This window comes from Cetorhinus maximus, chromosome 3, assembly GCF_964194155.1.
Source record: "Cetorhinus maximus chromosome 3, sCetMax3.hap1.1, whole genome shotgun sequence".
NCBI classification, from domain to species: Eukaryota; Metazoa; Chordata; class Chondrichthyes; order Lamniformes; family Cetorhinidae; genus Cetorhinus; species Cetorhinus maximus.
Window position 1 is genome coordinate 148,077,271 of NC_135881.1, and position 25,584 is coordinate 148,102,854.

The following is a 25,584-nucleotide window of genomic DNA, read 5'->3' on the forward strand; positions in this document are numbered from 1 at the left end:
ACAGCTAGTAAATGCAAAGTGGTTTATTGTGAGTTTACACTTTCATATAGATTGAAACAAACAAATTAGCACACGTCAGAAAATAATTCAATTTCTTGAGTGTGTCCGGGATATTTTTGTGGTATATGTCACAGAACCAATAAGGGGGCATGCCAAATTACTTTTAGCAATGGGTAATGAGCCAGATTTAGTTAAGTATAACAGTGAGTAAACATTTACCTAATAGCAATCATAATATGATCAAGCTCAGCGTGATGTTTAAAAGGGAGAAATGCAAAACAGCTACGTAGGGTTCTAGATTTAGGTAAGGCTGACTTCATTGCAACAAGGTAGATCCTGTTTGCCGTTGTTATGGACTCAATTTTCCAGACAAGTTGCTCATTAGAAATATCGAACTTTATTTACAGGCTGCAGCAGCAGTTACATGCTTCCATCAAGCTCCACAACTAGGGGGAGAACTCCCAATCTAAGGTTCTCCACACTTAGAGCTGATTCGTTCACACTGTCACATGATACTATACAACACAATAAGCCTTAAAGTTACAGTCACTACATTCCTTAAAGCTACAATTACTACAGCAGTAAACTGGACATGTCTGTTAATGGTTAAAATGACAGACAATGATTGGAAGGTGTAAAAAAAATTGCTATGCTAAGGGGAAAGAATTGTACTTAAAAAAAATAAAGCATTTTTGGGTGACTTAAGAGATAAGAGTCAACATAAAACTACAACAAAAAGTGTTTGAAAAAGAGAGAAATGCCACAGGTCCTGGCAAATGTGAACCATACAAAGAATGATAATGACAAAACAAATAGTAAGGACTACAGAAAGGGAATATGAACAGAAACTCGCGAAAGATATCAACATCAACACAAAATACTTTTACAATTATATTAGGGAAAAGAGGATGGTTAGGTGCATTGTGAGCCCTTTGAAAACTAATAGCGATGGTATTGTCAATGAAAATAAGGAAATGGTGGACATGTTGAATGATTATTTCGTGTCAGCATTTACAGTAGAGGCAGTGCCTGCAAAAAATCCCAGCAAACTAATATTGAGTTGGACAGGGATTCTCATAAATTAACAAAAACAAGATAACAGCGATGAAAAAAAAAATGGCACAAAAGAGTAACAAAATCCCAGGGCCAAATGGCTACCAGCCAGGAATGTAAAGGAAATAGCTGTAAGAACACTGTAGATGCCCTAACTATAATTTTCCGAATTTCTCCTAACTTAGGAACCATTACATTAGATTGGAAAATTGTGCATGCCTCTTCTCTATTTAAATGTGACAGAAGGAAACCAGGGAATTATAGACCAGTTGGCCTAACATCTGTTGTCAGGAAATTAATGGGTCAGAATTTTCGGCTTTGGGACCAAGTTCTGTGGCAGGGGTGAGAAGTCGAAGTGGCTTCCGCTGTAGAACGGGGCAGAAGAGCAGGCCGAATCGTGCGTGCTCTTCTCATTAATTATTCAGCCGTGAAGTTCACGTCAAGCCTCGTGGCAGGGCGGGAAGGAAGTCGCACACTTCACCGCCTTGTCTGGGTGCCATATTTAAAAGGCGATATTCATCGTGCCAGGATTTTAGGAGTCAAAAAAATATGTATGAGATAGCAGCAAGCTCCGGCCCCACGCTTTAGCAATGCATTGCAGGAGAATCTTCTCCAGGCCATTGAGGAAAGGCGAGACATCCTTTTCCCATGAGATGGCGGCAGGAGGTCCACTTGTCTGACCATGGCGGCTTGGAGGGAGGTCACCTGGGTGGGCAACACCCGTAGGGTCCAAAAGAGGACAGCCCTGCAGTGCAGGAAATGGATGAATGATCTCATCCACTCCAATAGGATAAGTGAACTTTCTATTCACCCCAAACTCACAGCATCACTCATTTTCTGGTTTTGTCATGGGACGTGGGTGTCACTGGAAAGGCCAGCATCTCTTTTGCCCATCTCGAAATGCCCTTGAGAAAGCAGCAGGATGCTGCCTTATTGAACTGCTGCGGTCCATGTGGGGAGTTGTAGGGGAAGCAACTGCAGGATTTTGACTCAGCCACAGTGAAGGCACAGCCATGGGGTGTGGAGCAGAAGGCAACATGCAGGCGGTGGTGTCCCCATGGTGGAATCCATGAGGAAGCAGGTCCAGCAGAATGCACAGTTTCTGCCAGAAATGCGCTCAGACCTGCACTCCATCGCTCTAGCTGTGGGTGCGTTTCTGCAGTGGCTAGGCGAGAGGAGGACGGGGCATCTTGACCTCTCTCCAGGCGCCCTATCTCCTCAAGCAATCAGGGAGGAATCCTCAGGCACCCAAAGGGAGGAGAAACGTCATGCAGAGACCCCAGGGCATGCACCCAGGACACTCCAAAGGTATCCAGATGTTCCCAATTTCTGCTGCCTGTGACCCCATCAATTCCAGCTGCTCAGGCTGCGGAGGGTGCACCTGCCCCTGAGCAGGAGACACAAAGAAAGCTCTAGGTCTATACCTCCAGAGAGGCCTGCCAAAGTCATCGCAGACAAGTGGACATAGAAGTCAGCAGGCTCTGCTCAAGATGTCGGGAATGCATTCAGATGAAGTGGTAGAGTTAGAAAAAGTAAGGAGTTTTGAATGAGCCTGGGATTCCATGGCGGTGGTGGCATGGATGTACAATTATTGTATATAGTTTTGGTACTTGTAAATATATGATAGCTTACACTGATTGGAAGTCTCCTGGATTCATTCTTGCTGCTAGTTGTTGTAATGATCACACGCTCTCCACCTTTCCGTGTGAAGGATATACAGGGGGACCAAGGATGAGTCCTCTTTCCCTAATCCATGCCTGTTCATGGGGATATCACTCTTTGACAAGGGTGATGAGAGCCATGTGAGAGAAGCCTCTCAGTCACACTATTCTGCTTGCCTCCACTGCCCTCGAGACTCCATACAGGGACCTTTGCCTTTTCATAATAAAATGGCCAACCACATGAGCCCCTTTTCAGGCAGGTCCTGGGAGGATGGAGGTTTGCAGCCGTGAGTTGACTGCCATTCACCTGCATGCCCCTTGTAGGAAATCCCCTTCCTTCCCTCCCTTCTTCCCTAAATCTGATTGGAGCTGATGGAAAATGCTTCAGAGTAAAAGGCAGCTCTACGCCTTGCTGGGAAGTTGTTGTAATGAGAACCGGCTGGGCCAGACCTGCTGTCACGTGGCCTTCACCAGGCAGTGAGGATTTTCAAAGCATAAAGCTCTCATACAGTCTCCACATGATTATTAGGGATTTCCTTTAGTTGTCCAGTTGTACTGACATTTAGCTCCACCCACCCAAGAAGACCCTCCCCTCACCTCAATGTTTCGCAATTGGACATAGAGGATGGTTGCCTTTCTGGTGAGCTGCCTGTGTCTCAGGATGATGCGTGTAAAATTTGAGACCATTTCCACCATTTTTACCTTCCTCCTATAGTCCACCAACTCCCCCATCACCATCGACCCCAACTCCCCCCATTCCCCCGCCCCGCCAGTGTAACCTTCACTCTGCCCTCGGTAACACTTGAGCCTCCCTCCATCACCCTGGACCCTATCACTGTCAACCTGGACATGCCTTCCCTCCTCACTGAGCCCACACCAGTAACAGTGCCCATGCCCACCCTGGTCCTGCCAACTCCCGTAATCTCTGCCATCATCCTTGTCCCCCTCAATGATTTCCCGGATGAAAACCATACCCGTCATACCCAAACGCTGTCCCGACCACCCTATTGCATCCCACTTCCCCCTCTCACAGTCACCTTTCCTTCCTATCATCAGCACCTTCAGTTTTCCTGCTAGGAATCCAACATTGACTCAACTGACCCTTCCCTCTGAAACACTCTTCCCTCACCCAATCCCTTCCCTGCTCACTCCCCCTTTTCTCTTCATGCCTTTCTTCCCTACCTGCCCCTTCCTCTTCATGCCTTCCTTCCCCCATCACTGTATCAACCCCCCTCTTCATGTCCTCCACCAATTCCCCCTTCGTGTCTCCAACACCAACACCAGCTCATCTCCTATACAGACCATCTCCTGTGGTCCTCTCCAGTGCTGGAGGCAGTGTCAACTGGCAGGTAAGTCTTGAAAGTCCCTTGCCTGACCTGATTGGGTGTAAAATCACATGACATCACCCTGCATGCATGTAACCTTCAGGTCAGCAGGCGCGTGCGGGTGTTGGAGCCACACCCACCAACAATTAAAAGACCACTTAAGGCCATTAAAAATACAATTGATCCCAATTTTATGTTGCACATGCAATTTCATGCTCATCGCACGGGCAAAACGGGCAAGTGGGCAGCCCACTTTTTGCAAAACCTCATTCCAGGGTGGGAGAAAAAGGGTCAGCAGCATTGCCATTGTGAGTAGTGAGGATTTTAGGAGATAGTTTGCTGCTGGCTGATTATTTGAACTTGACAGCTTCATTTCCATTCTGAGCTTCATTCTTAGCATTTCCAGGCTTCATTCCAGGTCTCCAAGGCCCCCGGAGGATTTTGACTGTGTGGACCCTTGCAGGTATCACACAACCTTCTGTTACGCTGGTAATGGGGATTGTGCTCTCTGCTGTAGGCACCTCTTCTGAAGAGGAAGAGAGGGGCAGAAGGGAGAGGAGGCCAGGTGTCCCAATGCAGCTTCCAGGGGAGGGACCTGTGGGAGGAGAGGCACAGACACAAGGGGCGCAGGGCCAACAGGTAGTCCAAGGTGTAAAGGGCTGCATTATCCTGCTGCCAGGGTTTACATGCAGCGATGCAGCTACCTCAATATGTCCAAGGTGCAATGCCGAAGGAGGATCTCCCTCTCCAGGGAGATAGTGACCTCCATTTGTCATATGATTGTGTCTGAGATCACCTCCAACTTTGTGGGTAGAAACCCGATGCCAGTGGCTCTAAAGGTCACCGCAGCCCTCAATTTCTATGCCTCTGGCTCTTTCCAGGGGTCAATGAGGGATTTTTGTGGAGTGTCCCATTCAGCTGTCCACAGTTGCGTCAACCTGGTTCCAGAAGCTCTGTTCAGGTAGGTAATGACATTTTTTGATTTCCGTATGGATGAGGCCAGCCAGGCTGAGTGAGTAGAGAGTTTCCAGCAATTGCTGGGTACCCCAGCATCCAGGGGAACATAAAATTACACAGAGGCATTGATAGATTTAGTGAATGGGCAAAACTGTGGCAAATAGGTTTCAATGTGGGCAAATGTGAGATCATCCACTGTGGACCCAAAAAGGATGGAACATGGCACTTTCTAAATGATGAAAAGCTGGAAACAGTAAAGGTCCAAAGAGACTTGGACATATATCCAGGTACATATATCATTGAAATATCATGAGTTGGTACAGAAAATAATCAAAAGAGGCTAATGGAATGCTGAACCATATATCTAGAGGAATTAAAACAAGGGGTTAGAAGTCATGCTTCACCTATACAAAACCCTGGTTAGACCACAATGGAGTACTGTGAGCAATTCTGAGCACCAGGCCTTAGAAAGGATATATTGGCCTTGGAGGGAGGGCAGCATCGATTTACTAGAATGATACCTGATCATCGGGGGTTACATAATGAAGAGAGATTACACAAACTAGGGTTGTATTTATTCCCTGGAATTTAGAAGGTTAAGGGGTAATTTAATTGAAGTTTTCAAGGTGTTAAGGGAACAGATTGGATAGGTGATAGAAGCTATTTCCGCTGGTTAGGGAGTCTAGGCATAGCCTAGACATTAGAAACAAGCCTTGCTGGAGTGAAATTGGAAACACTTCTATACAAAAAGGATGGTAGACATTTGGAACTCTACCAAAAATGATGCTAAATCAATTATAAATTTGATCTGAGATTGATAGATTTTTATTATCCAAATGTACTAAGGGGTCTAGGGAAAATGCAGGTCAGCCACCATCTCATTGAACAGGCTCAAGGGCTAAATGGTTTATTTCTGTTCCTATAATCCTGTTCCGAAGGTGCCTTACTTTCATTGCCCTTGACATAGGAAGAAGGTTAGGGATTATATGGGATCACAGATATTTCTTCTGGGTAGGAATGGGTAGGAATCAATTTCATTTCATTTGAAAGGATGATCCTGTACACTTAATAACTAATTAAACATCTTAATGCAGTTTCTACTTTATCTATGTTGTTCCATATTTGGTTAAAACCTTTTTGAATTTGTACAAATTTAGTGGGTGCTTGGAGAGTTGAAAGTTGGGAACCATCGCAAGGGAAGGAGATCCTTGTTATCTGGGCTGACAGAGGATTCAATAATGAATTTAGGGAACTTTGGCTTCTGGTGTCCTGTCAGCAGCAAATGCTTCTTTTGTATACAATTGACTAGATTTTTTGTAAGTATAATGGTGAGGCTATTTGCTGTTATAATGGGGGGAATCTGACAGCAACTTCTGGTATACAAGGAAATTTAGAGGCTGCTGTCAGATACATCCCACTCCTCCATGAGATGTGTTTCTACAGTCCTCATTGATAGAATTGGCATTGAAATGACTGAAATTTATCCATTAGTTCTGTACTAAAAATGACTGACATAATTGGAGCTGGTTTATTCAGGTGTAAATGTGTTTTTAAGGGCGTGATAAGCGATAATTACTTTTGAACAACCTCTCTGGCTCTGTAAAAGTAATTTTGCAATTGTGGATCACCATTTCTTCTGGAAAAAGTGTGGTAGATAGTTAAATGAAAGGGTTTGTTTGCCTTTCCTATCTTTTTCCCTTTATCCCATCTGTATTTAACAATCTTTATTTTACTTTCTCTACGTCTTTAAATCTAATTTACAATTTCTGCTTTATATTTCCTGGTTTAGAGTCCGCATGTCTCAGTGAGGATTCTTCAGTTTGATTTGTTGAAGAGCCTCTCTATTGCTGGCCCTGTCCACAGACATCAGGGAACTCCTGCATAGGATGGCACATTGGGTCAGACACCATTTTAAAGGAAATGACTGCTGACAAGCCCACAAAAAGTCTGTGGCAACTGTCAGTGGAGTGAATGGCAAGTGCTGCTTCTGCTTGCTGAGAGCAAAATCTGGGGTTTATTACATGCGTCTCCATGTACATGAAGGAGGAGTATCTTCACATTTTTTTAGAAAAGTAGGTGACATACAGAAAAGTGGTGGAAAGTATCTCTAATCCTCCATGTGGTGAGTTATCTGTGTAAGAACTGTCTTTGTGTGGATTCAAAACACAAGGAAGGATAAAAATCAGAGGAAGCCACCTGCATTGATAATTTTGGCTATCTTATTGTGGCTAGTTACAGAATGGAATAGGCAGAGGCTGATTATTAATGCACTAAATAGCTGTAAATAACTTTATTAATTCTGCATGTCTCTGATATTCATTCTGCCTGTGATCTTACTGTGTGTATAATACTGAAATGTTAGATTATTTATCAAAATTTATCTTTGGATAATAGAGTACTGGCTCCATATGTTTTACCCTTTGGTTCAAAGAACAAAGAAATGTTTTGCAAACCACCTAAGGATCTTATCGAAATCTTCTGTTTTACAATCTTCCAGAATCACAGCACCTGAATTTGTAGCTGTCACTTGTCTACAACCATAGCCGGCAACAGTCTGCAATTGTTCTGTGTGGTCCCTTCAATCATGTTTCATTTGCTGAATATAGAATTGTCAGCATATATGAAAAATATGTCTCTGCCAGCGGAATGCAGTTGAGCTTGAGGGAGGCACAGAATAAACCGTGGATCATTTTAAACTGAGGCAATGATGATTTTTGTCATATTCATTTTGTTCTGAAAAATGGAGAAACTCCTTTCTTGAATGATAATGTTTAAATTAAATTTCTTCTTCTTGGTTGGAAATAGATAAATTTATATGCCACATTCTCAAATAGAGTATGATAAAACTCTCTTGTAACAGTTGTGTTTTTGTTGTACTCTATGGGCAGAATATTGCCGTCAGCGTGCGGGGGCGGGCCTGATACGCCGACGTGTAAAATGACGCGAGGTGACGTCGAGCGTGCGTCCCCACGTTATTGCATGTCATTTCGATATTGCGTTCAGCGGACGCGTGCTATAGGTGGCTGCACGCCCGCTGAACTGTCAATGGGCTATCAAGGCCATGAAGAAAGTCATTTACCTTATTAACAATGCTGCCGTCCAATCTTAAGGTCTCCGACAGGCAAAGAGTCCAAGCGGCCTTCACGTTTTCCAGGAAACCTCATCCATGCGCGGGATGAGATTTCCTGAAGGTTTTATAAAATTGATAAATAAATTTTGTAAACTTCAGAAACTTGGCCCAGCTCATGTGACACTGTCACATGAGGGCACATGGTTAAATAATTTTTTACTTTATTTTTAAAAAACTTTTATTACCTACTTAATTTCCCTGAGGCAGCTCCGTGCCTCAGGGAGATTGCTGTGTTCTTTCGCGCACATGCACAAAAGAGTGCAGGGTCTGATGCCCCCTCAAACCCCACCCACACAGGTAGCCCTGCTACCGACTGTGCATTATGCTGGGCGGGCCTTAATTGGCCCACCTGCGTAAAATGGCGGCGTGCAGCCGATCGCGGGCGGCGATTGGCTCCGCGCCTGCCTCTGGCCGCTCCCGCCCAGCCTGCCCGCTGTAGGTAAAATTCTAGCCTTTGTGCATATAAAGATAATTGTGGTAAAAGGTTACTATAAGCAAGTAATAGTAATGAATATATAAGGTTAGCTAGCCTGCAGCAAAGAATGTATGACTAAGCAAAAAAACAAACAGAAATGATCAGTGCTGTATGTAAATCCTTTGAAAGCTGATTGACTGTAAAATCTAATGAACAATGGTCACATTATCAGACTTGTACATAATGTGTCAGAATATTTTTAAATAAAATGGAGCAATTGCATTGCATGTGTTCAGACCATCAATTGATAAATATTATATTGTACACAAATGTCTTTGAAAATGTTCCTGCTTTCTACTGTGGTTAAATTATTGGTTTGTAACTTTCTTTAACACTCTATTTTTAAACTGTATTCCTTTTACAGTAGATTATTTTCTCATTGTGTGTGGGCATCAAGGGATGTGGAGTTAAGATGGGAAAATTGAGTTGGTAAACAGATCATCTATGGTCTAATTGGACAGCAAAAGCAAGCTTAAAGGACTGACTGGTGAGCGTAATTTTAATCCACCCTCCGCAATGGGAAGCTGATAGGATTTTACACCCCACATGATTTTGCATTCAATTGAACTCATTGTATACCCACCCATTTTAATATCAAATGTAGAGATGATCTCATCGCATCAGTGTCCTAGAAGGGTGGGTGGAAAGACAGTTGTGGGGCCATTCTTCTGAACACCAGCAAATGTAATCCTAACCGACTCAATCTCTCCTCATCTGTCAGTCCCGCCATCCCAGGAATCAGTCGGGTAAACCTTTGTTGCACTCTCTCTATAGCAAGAACATCCTTCCTCAGAAAAGGAGACCAAAACTGCACACAATATTCCAGGTGTGGTCTCACCAAGGCCTTGTATAATTGTAGCAAGACATCCCTGCTCCTGTACTCGAACCCTCTGGCTATGAAGTCCAACATACCATTTGCCTTCTTTACAGCCTGCCGCACCTGCATGCTTACCTTCAGCGACTGGTGGACACCCAGGTCTCGTTGCACATTTCCCTCCCTCAATTTATAGCCATTCGGATAATAATCTGCCTTCCTGTTTTTGTTACCAGAGTGGATAACCTCATATTTATCCACATTATACTGCATCTGCTATGCATTTGCCCACTCACTCAGCTTGTCCAAATCACCCTGAAGCATCTCTGCATCCTCTTCACAGCTCACCCTCCCACCCAGCTTTGTGTCATATGCAAATTTGGAGATATTACATTTAGTTCACTCATCTAAATCATTAATATGTATTGTGAATAACTGGGGTCCCAGCACTGATTCCTGCGGTACCCCACTAGTCACTGCCTGCTATTCGGAAAAAGACCCCTTTATTCCTACTCTTTGTTTCCTGTCTGCCAACCAGTTTTCTATCCATCTCAATACACTACCCCCAATCCCATGGGAGAAGAAGGTCTAGGTTTGACTGGGAGAGGAAGGTGTACTGGGGTAGGGGTGGGGGTCAGTTGGGATAGGTTTTGAGGGGAGGAATGAAGGTATCATGGGGTGATAAGGTTGGAAGGGGGGAAAAAAAAGGTGTCATGGGGGGTGAGGTTGGGGTGGGAGGGAATATAGGGAGGAGGAGCGTCTATCGGGGGGAGTGCAGAAATTGGGGAGATCGGTGTAAAGGAAAGAGTTTGGAGGGGTCTTCGGAGGTGGAAGGAGTTTGGGGGAGGAAGGAGTTTGAACTCCTTCCTTTCCCCCCCTGAAGTGCTTCCTCCCCACTCCGAACTCCTTCCTTTCCCACTCCGGTGGGGGGTGGGGGGGGTGGTAAGGAATGAGTTCAGAGGGGGAAGGAGTCAGGGGGAAGAAGGAGTTCCTGGGGGAGGAAGGAATCCGGGGGAGATGAAGGAGTCCAAGGGTAGGAAAGAGTTCGGAGGAGCGATGGAGTCTAGGGGGAGGAGGGGGTAAGGGTGGAGGGGGAATAAGGGTGGAGGACGGACTAAGGGTGGAGGAGGAAGTAATTTGGGGAGGTATGTCCAGGTGAACATGCAAGAGTGGTGTCTGTGGAGTCAATGACTGACCCTGGGGACTGAACTGAGGGTGGGCGTGGTAGGAGGGAATGGTGAGTATGAAGGAGGCAGAGTGAGCTGGAAGGGTGGGAGGCTGGGTGTGCAATGGTAGCAATAGAAGGAAAGGTGAGGGTGTTTGGTGGGGACTCGGAGGCAGACATAGACCCTCCGGGTGGGAAAGAGGAGATTGGGGAGGTCAATTTGAATGGTGGGGTGGGATTCTCAGGAAGGTAGGGAATATGCAAGTTCACCTGGACATTCTGGAATGACAAGGACTCTAGTTGGTAGGTGACTGTGGGGAGGCAGAAGGTGATGCCGGGGGGGTCAACAGTGTTGGGGGAAATGACATGGATGACTGGAGGAAAGGAGAGGAGAGGGGAGCTGAGTAGAAAGGTAACGATGACCATGGCTGTCAAAATCGAAAATGAGAGGACCCTTATGTTGAATGGGCACAGATGCTGCATGGGAGTGTGATCAGTGGGCAGGTGGAGATGCAGGTCAGCTCAGATGGACAACTGAAAGGGAACCCCAGCAGGCAGCATTGAAAATGCTCAGGACATTGAGATGAGTTTGATGGAGGAAGACTTCCTGTGCATAGGAGAGTCGTTGCATGAGGCTCCAAAAGGCCCTGCCAAACAAACACTCCTCCCTCCAGCATCACTGGTGGTCCAGCTGCATGAAGCTGGGGGGATGCAGGGGGCAGGCTTGAGAAGCCTGTCAATGAAGCTGAAAGACACCATTACACAATATTCAGTGAAAGTGAATATATTTTCAGATTATAAAGTAACAAAATTTGTTCACCCATACAACCACGTGATCAGAAGTTCTTAACTTTTCTAAGCTTACCACTTCTTCTAGGTGCTGCCCTGACTTCCGCAGGATGGGTGGAAACAGCCTGTGCAATGGTTGGTCCAATTGCCTCTGGTGACTTCGGCGAGCGTCCTCTGGAGAGGCGAGGCCTTGAGGCTTGCTTTGGCTGTCCTCCTATGGACCAGCTACTCCCTCTGTGGTGACAGTGGACGAGGTTGATGAGGGTCACAGGCAAAGGGGACTTGGAAGGAAGGGGCAGCCTCTGAGATTCCTGAGTGGATGACCCAAGGGGTGTCCATCTGTCACTCCTTGTCCCTTCGGATGCCCGAGCACCTCGGCCTGACTCTTTGAGGGGAAGGAGCGCCTGAAGAGACGTCAAGGTACCCTGCTTCCCTCTTGCGTTGCCACTGCAGGAGCTCACCCATGGCTACCGTGATGGAGTGCAGGTCTGCACATATTTCTGCGTTCCACTGGACCAGGGTCTCCATGGCATCCGCCATCCTCCCCATGGAGACCTCCAGACACACACATGTGGGCACCACTTCATCAGAGAGCAGCCAGAAACACTCTTCTGACTCACGTGCCACTCTGCTGTGGGCTTCCAACAGCTCTGAGTGATGTCCCCCTGCCTTCTGCTGAGCCTCCACTATGAGTTAGGAGGCTGAATCCAGAGGCTCATCATCTGACTCAGACCTCACAAATGCCTCTTCCCCAGCAGTTCTCCGAGTGCCGGGGAGCCCGGCTGAACATGCCTCCTCCTGCTGCGGACACGTGTCTGTGCAGTGATCACAAGGTTGTGAACCCGGGTCTGCTCTAGATCTGTGTCCCACCGAGGTGTGTGTCTCTGTGCTGGTGGAGGGTGTGGGTAAGCACTGTGACAAGTCCTCCAGTCTGCTCATTTCCAGCTCTTCAATGGAGGAGGTGTCCTCTTGGCTGAAGGTGAGGACATGGATGGAACTGAGGGATTGGCTAGCTGAGGGCGTCAGTCGCTTGGCAGAGCTCCCTGTGAACCAAAGTCAAAAGCAGGAGAGAGAGCACTCACATTTGCATTGTGAGAGGGATGCTGTGGTGCAGGTTCCTCAGGTGGATGTTTGCCATTGACCTCACTGTTGCCACAAGCACGGTTCACGTCCTCACCAGTCTGTACAATGGCGCACTCCTCAAAGTGAGTGAGGGGCCTAATGTGGGTCACTTCACCCCTGGTCTGGGACCTCTCTCTCCTACTGTGAGCCAACTTTTCCTGCATGAAATCAGATGGAGAGCGTGTGAGCAGGACACATGGCACTGCATGGAACGTTTGTGTGGTGACCGGAGCCATGGACAGGATGAGAACGTGAGCTCGAGAGGGTATGAGCCTGATGGAGATGTGAGGGTGTGTGTGAGAGTTAGTGGTGTCCCATGAGGTGTGAGATCCCTGTGGATGTGTGGTGGGTTTGTGAATGTGTGAGTTGAGAGTGATGAGGTGGTTGACTCACCCTCGTGGAACAAATCAGAACATTCATCCTCTTCCTGCACTGGATGGCTGACTTCCTCTGTGCCCCGGTAGCAATAACCGCCGCTGCCAGCGCCCCCCAGGCTGGATTGGTGACTCTGGCGGACCTCCTGCGACCAGAGCGGTGGTAGAGAACATCGCAGTGGCCTTCCACTGCATCTAGCAGGTACCTCAGAGAGGCATCACTAAATTTTGGGGCTGCCGTCTTCTCTGCTTTCGGGGCAATCTGTCGCCTGGAGCAATCTTAGTCTAAGGACATGAAGTAGGTATATGCTCTGGTGCACTTTAAGTATGGTGCCTGGAGCGAGAAAGTGCTGAGGTCACGGCATGACAGGCAAATCCGAGCCCGCCCGCCAGCAAATGGATGTGTTCCCCGTGAATGCATAATTAATGAGGTGGGACGTGCTGGGAATGGGACGACACGGCGCAAAAAACTGCCATTGCAGTCGGTGGGTAAAATGTCCTTTTTGCCGACTGCTACTGCACTTCGAGCGAACTTGGGATGATTCTGCCCCAGATAAAAGTCATATGCGTCTAAAATTACTCAAAATGTCCTTGGAGAAGCTAATATTAACCCCTGGGATAGGTTGTGATAAAGAATGGAACAATGCTTTAAATATTTCTTTCATCCACATTCCCTTGCATTTCCGCTCCCGATCCAGCAAAGTTGGAAGAATGGACATCGGAGCAGAATTCGTTTTGTCTGGAGGGGATCTGTAATAGTAGTTGGCTTGTGCGGTCTAATCACAGTTTGTTCAGGCAGCTGGTATGCCCGTTGTGCCATCATCTGTCACATAAATTGTAGTTGCTTCTCATGGCGCTGTTACTGCTGGCCGCACCGCTCCCTCAGTTCATACATGACATTCTCCCCTATATGAAGAATATTCTGATGGAAGAAGTAAAAGTCTTAAAGGAACACATCCAAGCAACAAGCTGTGCATGTGCAAAGTTGGGAATCTGTAAAGGAAAAATAACTATACATATCACTTTCGATACAAATGTATATTTCAAAAATATTAATTTGTATGTCAAACATGCAGTGTTGTATTGAGAGAATTTAGAAGACATTTCTCTAAACAGAGGATTGTTGGACAATATAATGCTTTTCCAGAAGGAATGGCTGAGGCAGAGGCTATTGAATGGGAAAATTGGATAAATATTTGAAACTGAGGGGGATTCAGGGGTACAAAAGGCAAACACTGCAGCTGCTGGAAATCTGAAATAAAGACAGAGAATGCTGGAAATGCTTGGCAGGTCAGGCAGCATCTGTGGAGAGCGAAACAGAGGGCTGGCTTTTGCGATTAGGCCACAGGCCCCGTGGTCAGGTCTAGAAGCGAGAGCCACTCCCACTTGGGTGAGGATTGACCGGCCACATGTAATCTTGCAGTGACCAGCCAATTAGCAGCTTGGAGGTGTGAGGCTGATCAATGAAGGAGCAGAAGCAGGCAGAGAAGCAAAAGGTGTTGATGCCATATTTAGTGCTTCCCGCACTGAATCTATTAGGTCTCTGGGAAGGTTTATTATGATAATCATCCTCTGACCCTGAACACAGAGCAAAATGTGCCCCCACATCCACCTCTGTCATCAATTTGGTGAAATTGTACCAATTGTACCATTTCTTCAAATAACCTGCACATGGCCACATTACTCCATTAGTCTGCTGAACATTTTGGTAATTTTCTAAATAATAATGCAAATTATGATGCTGCTGAATAAGGACAATAATCGGTCCAGACTTGCTTGGTGAATCATGCTTGTGTTCTCATTCCATCCCTGGGGAAGAAGAATTCCTATCTTGCCTTTGCAACGTGGAGTACTGCCTGCAGGGAAGTATCATTGAGCTGTGGGTCTTCCTTCTGCCATTCTTGCTGGAGAATCTGTAATAGTAAAGGAGGTTACAGAACTTCAAAAAGAGTTTAACATTGTTATTAAAAAAGTTAACATTATACTTGGGAGGGAGATATAGCATAATGGGTTAATAGTTATGTTAATGAGATTGTGATGTGAATCATGATGTAACAATTACATCAGGAGTCATGTGCTAGAGACTCTATAGAGCAGACAGAATAATCTGCATACAAGAGAGTTGTACTTAAATCGTAGTTTATCCTGTATATAGTGTAAATAAAGTAGTTTTGAAGTAAGCTGAGTCAGATCTAAGTTACTCTTGGGTAGAGGGAAAGATTCTCAGTATAGATTGGTCACAAGATAACCCACAAAACAGTGAGTTACGTACCTTATAGTAGTACACAATAATGAAAGAATAGAAGGACTACTGAAGGTGGCAGGCAGGGACATACTGTCAGTAACCCATGTGGAGGTAAATACATAGGAAAGGATAACCCATCTCCAACATAGAGGACGTACTGCAATGTTCTCTAGGATAAAAGCAAAATACTGCGCATTCTGAAAATCTGACATAGAAACATCGGGCTGAAATTTATGCCCCACAGGCGCGCGCCTGACCTGATCGGTTGTAAAATCACCCGAGAAGGCACCAGGCGAGCGTCCTGACGTCATTGCGTGCTCGCCCAATATTTCGCTCAGCGAATGCATGCAAAAATTGGAACCGCGCCAGCCAACAATTAAGAAAACAATTAAGCCCATTAATGGCGCAACTGTCTCCAATTTTTTGTGACTCATCCAGCCGTACGGTTGGCAGACTGGCGAATCGACTAGGTGGCCTTTGGATTTTTCATCAAACCTCATCCAAGGGTGGGATGAAATTTCCGTTATAAAATAAAATTAAAATAAATATCTGTGGACAGCACTTTTATCAGCTATATTTTCAGGTGATTGATTATGATGCATGAACCTTTTTCTGCTGCTTTTTAAACCTTTATTTTAGCATTTTCAGGTCAGCAGCTCCCTGAGGCAGCTGCCTGCCCTCAGGGAGTTTTCTCGCAGCGCTCACCCACGCCCACAGAAACGTCATCACCCGCTCTCTTCCTGCCCCCACCATGGCAGCGCTGAGCTTTTTAGAGCGCATTTCACGCTGACTCTGATAATTGGCCAGCCAGTGTGAAATCGCGGTCAGGGGCTGATCATGGTCAGCGGTGCATTTCCCAACCACTCCAGGGCCTGTTGATTGCGCACGCCCGCCACAGGTAAAATTCAGGTCATAAAATGCTGGAAATAGTCAGCAGGTCAGGCAGTATCTGTGGACAGAAACAGTTCAGATGAAAGGTCATTGACCTGAAATGTTAATTCTTGCTATCCACAGATTTGTTTTTATTCATTTATGAGATGTGGGTGTTGCTGGCTAGACCAGCATTTATTGCCCTTGAGAAGGTGGTGGTGAGCTGCCTTCTTGAACCACTGCAGTCCATGCGCACCCGCAGTGCTGTTAGGAAGGGAGTTCCAGGATTTTGACCCAGCAAAAGTGAAGGGACAGTGATATATTTCCAAGTCAGGATAGTGAGTGGCTTGGAGGGGAACTTCCAGGTGGTGGTGTTCCCATCTGTTTGCTGGCCTTGTCCTTCTAGATGGTAGTGGTCGTAGGTTTGGAAGGTGCTGCCTAAGGAGCCTTGGTGAGTTTCTATTTCCTCCCTGGCTTCCTCCAACAGCCTGGGATACAATCCATCTGGCTCTGGTGATTTATCCACCTTCAAGGATGCCAGTCCCTCCAGTACTTTCTCTCTCGCTATGCTTCTTGTATCTAATATTTCACACTCCTCCTCTTTAACTAGAATGTCTGCATCATCCTTCTCCTTAGTAAAGATAGAGACAAAGTACTCATTGAGAACCCTGCCCACATCTTCTGCATCAACCCACAAATTACCAAGGACATCTCTGATAGACTCTTTGTTATCCTCATGCTCTTCACGTACTGGTGAAACACCTTCAGACTTCCTTTGATTTTACCTGCCAATATGGACATTAAAGTCCTTCGTCCAGAGAACAGATGCTGCCTGACCTGCTGAGTATTTTTTGTTTTAATGTTCTCTTGGGTTTTAGGTTTAGAAATGGCTGGAGGAGTTTACCAAGAAAACTGTGTTTGTTGATGATTGGCTGACAACATGGTTTGACAGCAGCAAGTCTACTATCTTAAATTTAGGAACAACTACAGAACCCTTTTCCAGATGCCCTTTGACCCTGCCCGCTCCAGAGGCATCACACATCCATTCGCACGTCCTGGCAGCCAAATTAGTTGGCGGCTCTGACTGGGGAAAGGCACTGCCGGCTCCAGTTTTGTGACCCAGAATTGAACCTGCTTCCCATTTCCTGGCCTCCTGCAGAAAAATCTGGCCCAGCATTAGGGTCGATGACTTCTAACTTTTCTCAGTTCTGATGAAGGGTCATTGACCTGAAATGTTAACTCTGAGCTGAGTTTTTATGGCCCACTGGGACAAGTTGGGAGGCAGGAGGGCTGACAACATGGTGGGAGCAGGCGTCAGGAGGGGAGACTGATGCCTTCCTGCTGCCATCCCACATTGTCAGTGGTGAAAAAATTGGCGACTCTTCCACCTACTGGGCGGCTAATTGAACCAATTAAGGGCCACTTCCCACTTGCACTAGCATTTTGTCCATGTTAGCTGGGTCTGCCACTGCATCAGGAGTCTTGCCGGGTGAAACCTGATGGGCTTCCAGTGGGTTCCAGGTGAGGGCCCTCCGGCAGCAGTGATTGGCACTCAACCCACCCCCTCCGATCCGTGCCTACCTTGCCCTGGCATCTGTCACTTTTCTTCAAGGGCACCCCTCATTTGAGGCACACCCTCCCTCACACTGCCACCTCAGCAGTGTTCACCATTCAGTGATTGGGCTGGCAGCACTTGGAGGTAGGCTGCTGTCATTAATTGGTTTCCCTGGCAGTGACTTCTTAATTGGCAAACTATTTCAGCAGTAATACGCCAGTAATAAATTTCATTATTGGTGGCTTGCCTCCCTTACACTCTCGAATATACCTCATTCAATTAATCAAATTATGTAAGTATGTTACTCGTTTTTGCCATAGTCGTCGTCTAATGTCGTCATATTGTATTTTGACTGCATAGTCAAAAGAGAACACAAATCCTTTGGCTAACAAAATAAAAAATAATTCAAGTGAAAGCACTCTTTTGGTGCAGGAACAGACTGCATGTTACAATATCAGCTCTGGTACTCCTGAACTGATTCTGGGGGCAAAAAAGAGTCACTGGACATTCTCATGTGCACAAGTCAAAGAATGAACTCACCTATTGCAAACCTTATGACTTGGAAAGCAAGTGTTCTCCCAAAGCTTCCTTCCAGTAATCCTTCACCTAAATCAATACAACAAGAGTATTTGTATATAACAGCTGATCCATCACCTCCAACTAATAGAAGAAATTTGATTGGCCTTCATCATGACCTGTCTTTATCTGCTTAATCTTCCAGAGTTTTCTTGTTCACCCCTCCACCTTATATTAGCCATAGAGTCATAGATGCCTAATGTATCAAGCACATCCCTGGTCACACTGTTCTGGGATTGTTTGACCAATTTCCATCTATGGCCTGGTTTTTGTGGTAAGAATAACGGTGAGGCTAACAGCACTTTAGAATAAATCAGACATGACATCTGGTGTCCACAAAAAGCACAATTAAATGAGGAAATTAAGAAGTTGCTGTCTTGAATTGCGCTGCTCCTTCCGAAGCTTAATTTCAATGGCGTTTTGCTGAGAGATTTGCAATTCATAGAAATGAATGGCATGGATTGTGGTACTTACCCACAAGATATGTACTAAACACCAGAAAAGGTTAAGATTTGTCCCTTCAAGTACCAGTGGATTTTTAAGTGCATGTTGCGCCTCAATTACTGCAAAGTTAAAATCAGGGTCAGTGTTTTTTAGTAAGGATTCTTCAGTCAGATTAGTTGAGAAGGCACATTGTTGCCTGACTTGTTCGTCCAGATTCCAGATGTAGAGGGAACCACATTGGTTGGACTTTCTAATAACCACAAATCACAATGTAAACGCCCACCGACAGTATATGAGGGCAGGCGTAAGTTTAATGTTCATTTACCATAATGTCACAAATCTGATGCAAGAATGTAAGTAAAGTTCTAGGTCTACTAATTGGTGTTAGCTTTTCTCCTTGCTGTGGCCATTTTGAGTCTGTATTGTATAGTTTTCATTTATGAGCTGCACAAAATAGAGGAGAATATGTTGGCAGTGGAAAATGTGACAACCTTATCTAAAATTTGCCATTTAAAATGATGACCTAAGCCTCAGCTTTTGACACCAGCAAGTATATTTTGTCGCTTGAGAAAAGTTAAAGAAAAAATCTTTCATTAAACTGGGAAGGTTTATTATGATAATTTTCCTCTGACCCTGAACACAGAGCAAATTGTGCCCCCACATCCACCTCTGTCATCAGTTTGGTGAAATTGTACCATTTCTTCAAATAACCTGCACATGGCCACATTACTCCATTAGTCTGCTGAACATTTTGGTAATTTTCTAAATAATAATGCAAATTATGATGCTGCTGAACAAGGACAATAATGTTGCTCTTTTACCATGCATGCAATACACTGAGTGTGAATAACAAGTTCATTATAGCCAAGAAAGGCAAAAGAACAATCGATATAAGTTGCTTTGTTTGATACCTGCAGTTTTCATCAAGATACTGATAAGATCACACTGGGGTTTGTTGTAACACTGCAGGTTTTTATCCCTTTCCCACCTTGAGGTCAATTTAAAGTGTCAGATGGATTAGTGCCCACTTAAACTGGCTTTGCACCTACGGTTTTGGTAGAAACCTTATATTATTGGATGACAATTTTACTTGGGATCTGTAATCAACGGTTGTACTTTTTACTAGAATACATCCTGTCCAACTTTTATTGCCTTGCTCTGTTTGTTACGGAATGCCAGGAATGAAACCCAGGTCAAAATTCACTTAGAGCTTTGATTTATTTTATTCAGCAGCTGTGAATAATAAAAAATGTGAGTCTCCTTCAACCTGTTTATCTTGTTTGTTTTGACCTTTTATTATTAAATATGTCCCTTTTGTCTGGGATATCTAATTCAGCCTTTCCTCACCTGATTGTTTTTCATTGTAGACATTCAAAGTCAAGTTGACTTTATTTGCCCATGTATTTGCAAAACAAATTGAAAGGGATAACAAGTGTCTAATTAAATAGCAGCATACTCAACTAAGAGATATCCTTCGCAAAGCTGCAATAGCAATTGGATCATTGGATTTCAAAAGGAGGTGAATTTTAAGTTTTTGTAGTTTTGTGGCTGCAGGCAATGTGAAGCAGTGGGAATAGCTAATTTCCCCAAATAGAGAAAGGTGACTTTTGTAGTTTAGCAAATACAGGGCACAGATAACATTTGAAAATATCCTGCAAGTCTCATTCCGGTGTTGATCGACATGTTGTGTATAATGGTGCTGCTGAGGACCCAACGACAACATTACATCATCTTGAATAAAAATGTTGTTAACTCAAAATATAAATGAACATCTGCAATAGTTCAAGTATCCACTGCAATGCAAACAGTCTTTCACAGAACAATAATGCAGCTTTTATAATGTGCAATGTTTTTGGCTTCACATTGTGGTGTTTTCTATCACTTTGTGATAAGGGTTTCAGCGCATTTTTGTGTTGAAGCTGATTGGTAGCATAACACAGTGTCAAAGATTGGTCTTTATTTCGGCTGCTGGAGCTATGACCCTGTGACAGCTGAAGGAATAGTGAATTGTTTAGACAAGAAACCTTTATCCAGAATGCCCATGACACTAACTCTTCTGAAATACAATCACAAAATCTTTATAAGGAAGAAGGATGAAATACAGAGGAAAGACTACTAATCTGCTATTTGTTATAAAGCATATGATGTAAATTCATGTGGAAAAATAATCAGACTTTGTTACCCTAAATAGTAATGCCCTCACTGTCCCTCTGAATTTGACCAAACGCATGATATGAAATAGAATCAACAAAACCCCCATTTTTGGCATGTGTGAACATATGAAGAACAGAGAAACATTATGCCAATGACCAGAACTTCACATATTTCTATGAATGTCTTCATAACAGGTGTGTTGTAGAAATAGTGACACAAATTAGCTGTTTAAGGTTTCATTAAATTCATACTCAGGGACATTTAATGATTTCTACATCTTCTTGAAAACAAAGCTGTGCCAGTAAACAACAGGACTCCATAAACAAAACAGCAACATAGTGATCCCATTGCCCTTTTGCAATGTCTTATGAAGAATATCAGTCACCTGGTGGCTGCAGGGTAAAAGGAAAACACATAAAGCCATTGACAGAAATTAAAACAATGTAACCAAATACCATTTGCTACACCTTGTGCTGGTCACTTTCTGATTTATTGTTGTTTTAATTCAACAGTGATCAGAGAACACCATAAATAAGGAAGTGGAATTTGCATTAGTTTTACTTGGACTCGTTGATATTTTCAGGTGTTCAGTTTTTAAAAAATCTGATGAAATTATTTTCAGGCTACCAAACCCCTCAATAGCCTTTTTGTTAAAATAACCCTGACTGCCCCCTGAGGTCCTGTCTCCAGTCTTTGCATTATTAAGTCTTCCTCACGTTGCCTGCCCTGACAAAGGATCTAATCTAAAATATGACCGTCTTTCTCGTTCAAATCCTGACTCGTGTATTCCCAGCATTTCTGTTTTTATTTTCAAGCTTCCAGTATTAACTATTATTTCTTTTTGGGCTAATTAATCTATACAGATGCAAAACCAGTTGAAAAGATTATTGCCCTCAAACCTGGTTTCAGATTGGTATCACGTTATAGAATCATAGAATACTATAACACAGATACAGTCTATTTACCTCTCTGTGTTAGTGATTTTCTCCATGAGCCATCTAGTTTCATCCCAGCTCCTCGTTTACTCTCCATGCCTTTTATTTTTTTTCAAACAACTAATTGCCCTTTAAAAGAATTTTTGCATTCTGCTTCAGTAAGTTCGTGGCAGAGAATTCCTCATCTAACCAACCTCAACCAACCTTATGTACTCAAATTGGCAAGATACGATTTGTGGTATCCTTGGGATCTGTGCTATGGTCTCAGCTTTTCACTATATTTATGCATGATGTAAATGAAGGAACAGAGATACATCTAAGGTTGTAGCAGCACTAAGTTAGGTAGCATAGTAAATAGGTTAGATGAGAGCAGAAAGTTGCAAAGGAATTTTGATACATAAAGTGAATAGACAAAAATGTGGAAATCTTGTATTGAAAGTTTGGTATCTTGAAGGTCAATATACAGCAGCTTGCCTGTCAGTACCAAGAAGTAATATGCTGCCTCTGCTGTGATGTCTTATTGATATGCAGGGTAGGAATTTACCACTCGTGTAATGTGATAGCCTTTCAATATGGAGCAATTTTCCTTTAGGGCACGCTGACTTCAATGGAAATAAAATTCAGGAGAGTTGTAAAATGGGCTGCTGATTCATTATCACCTGTTATACACTATCGCACAGAATTAAAATGATCCTGCTTTCTGGAGCCGGTTTTGCCCAGTTTTCCTTTTCTTACTGCTTGAAGGCATTGACTTCTTGCTCATGTGTATGGCTGTGCAAAGGTACTGGTTCCACTTTCAAACATGTCCAAGAGACTTTTCTTCATGAGGATGATAACACAAGTGGAGAATCGTGAAATTCTGTTTAATCCACAAGTGAGGAAGGTCTCCATAACATGGCTATGATTTTATTTTACTGCAGTTAAAAGCTTTCATCTTTTTCATGGAATAAAGTGGATATCCCTTTTGCTTCCTACCCCCTACCAATGCATGACATTATAAGAAGGGTTGAGTTGCATTTAGGTGAAATGAGGATAGATTACTGCTATTTGTAAATGTGTGTAGAAAGAAACACAATTATGGTCTTGCAATAAATAGTAAATGGTGGAAATCTTTCCCAAACTCATAGGAGGGAAGCCATTTAGGAAACATAATACAGGAAAAAAAGCCACCTAAAATTAACTTGGAACTGAATTAATATGTATGGTAAAAAAAATTGTTGTCCAACTCCAACAAATGAGGGATATTTTGTGAATGTTGTTTGTCAACTAGCATACAGACGTGCAATAATGTGACAACTGAAGTTTGAAAAAACAGTCTGTCTTTTCAACCATCAGAGGGCAGGACAGTCACCATGTGGGGAACCTGAGAAGCAAAACCCTGTCAGGTTTGCTTTCAAGGTCTTGGCGGGGGTGGGGGGAGGAACGGGGGCGGGGGGGGAGGGGTGGTGAGGGGTTTGGGGCCCCCTCGTTGTCAGGCACTCAGGGGGACCCGTCATTGGGAGTGGGGGTCCTTCTGAGTGCCAACCCCTGCCCTTTTCATCTGACACCCCTGACCCCAACCACCCCTCCCACCCAACCAGCCCCAGCCAGTGGCCCCCTCCCCATGACACCCATCCCTCTATCATTCTACTGTGGCCTGGTCCCTTGCTGATCCTGGGCCTCTGGTGTGTGCATTGCTGGCAGCTACCACTGCTCCCTCAATGGCACTGAGGGCAGTGAGGAGCTGTTGGCCTCTGAGAGCAGTTAAGAAAGCATACAGCATCCTAGGTTTTATTAAAGTTGCGTAGGGTATAAAAACAAGGAACTTATGTTAAATTTGTATAAAACACCGGTTCGGCCTCAGCTGGGATATAGTGTTCAGTTCCGTGCGCCACACTTTAGGAAAGATGTGAAGGCATTAAGAAGAGTGCAGAAAAGATTTATGAGATTGGCCCCAGGGATCAGGAACTTCAGTTAAATAAATGGATAGATTGGAGAAGGTGGGACTGGTTTCCTTGGAGAAGAGATAGTTGAGGGGAGATTTGATAAAAGTATTAAAATTCATGAGGGGTCTGGACAGAGCAGATGGGGAGAAATTGTTCCCATAGGTGGAAGGATTGAGAAGAAGAGGAAGGATGTGTAGGGTTATGGGGGGGAAGGCGAGGGAGTGACACTAGGTAAGTTGCTTCTTTGGAGAGCCTGCGCAGATGATACAGGGCGAATGGCCTCCTCTGTGCTGTAGCATCCCTGTGATTCTATGATTGGCCAGCAGCTCTCAGGAACAGGGTTTCTGCCCCCCCCAGGATCCTTGATCCTGAAGAAGGCCCACCACTGGCCACCTAAGTGGCTGACTGGCGCTTAATAGGGTGGGCCTCCCACAAAGGAGGTGACATGGAGCGCTGGCTGGGCCTCCACGATTTGCTTTCTCCAGGTTTTTGTTAATTCTGTTTTTGAGCTGGCTGTTGAGGTTAAATGAGTAGAATATGGAATTTCTAGCACTCTAATTTTTCCATTTTTGTATGGGAAGTCTACACACGCCAATCCCGATAATGTACACGGAAGCAGTAATTGCCATGTTGAGAAATTATAGGCACAAATCTTTGCCCTATCACATTGCTGTGGTATGCTAACCTGACTCTACTATGCAAACCGAGATTAAAAAAAACCCGCCTGAATTCAAGATTTTCAAAGCAGTAGGCAGGGGAATGTCTAAGCATGTTATATGGGCTTCCAGAAGGCATTTGATAAACCCCTCACAAGAAACTGTTAGCTAAAGCTGAAAGAATGGCAGAAGATAGAGTAGGAATGATGAACTGGCAGTCTAACTGGCAGGATGTGATTATTAGTGTCCTTTCAGGACCACATCTATTCGCCGTATTTATTGATGACTTAGATGATGCACTAGAAAGACACATATCCAAGTCTGCGAATGACACAATGTCAGGCAGCGTTGTAAGCAGTGTAGATGGAAGCATAAAATTACAAAGGGATATTAATAGATTAAATGAATGGGCAAAACTGTGGCAAATGGATTTCAATGCAAGCAAATGTGAGGTTGTTCACTTTGGACCTATAAGAGATAGAACAGAGTACTTTTGAAATGGTGAAAAGTCAGTAACAGTGGAAATCCAAAAAAACCTTTGGGGCCCAGGTAAATAGACTGTTAAAATGTCATGAAAATAATCAAAAAGGCTAATGGAATGCTGGCCTTTATATTGAGAGGATTTGAATACAGCTACACAAAACGCAAGTTAGATAATACTTGTTTTGCGGTGAGCAGCTCTGGGCACCAGGCCTTGGAGGGAATGCAGAGTAGGTTTATCAAAATGAAAGCTGGGCTCTACAGATTAAATTATAAAGAGATATTACAAAAAGTAGGGCTGTGTTCCCTGGAATTTAGAAGGTTAAAGGGTGATTTGATCAAAATTTTTAGGATGTTGAGGAGAACCAATAGGATGGATAAAGAGAAACTATTTCTGCTGGTTGTGGAGTCTAAGGGCCAGGTTTTCACCATTGAGGTGGGGAGATAATCAGAAAATTTCCTGGCTTGGCAGACTGGTCTCCTTCAAAAGGACCCCTTCATGCCATATTTTATTTTGGGGCGGGGAAGGGTGCGGGGGGCAGGACAAAGTCAGGCCAGCTAACTCTGGCTGTTTGGAGATAGCCGCAGAGGCGGGCAAGTGCTGAGGCGGCTGGTTAGAAGGTCCACCTCGGTTCTCTGAGACATTATCCTGGTTGTAACAATAGACTGTTAGGGCCTCTAACCATTACCCTTCATACACTTCAACCCCCACTCACTCCCATGCCACCTCCATGCCCCCTCATAACCCACATGCCACTTCCATGCCCCCTTATTCCCCCATGCCTCCTTGGGCAACAAAACATTATGCTTATTCTAAATGAGCTAATAGCTACAACAAAACACTGGAGAAAAGGAAGTCATATGAATGAACAAATCATT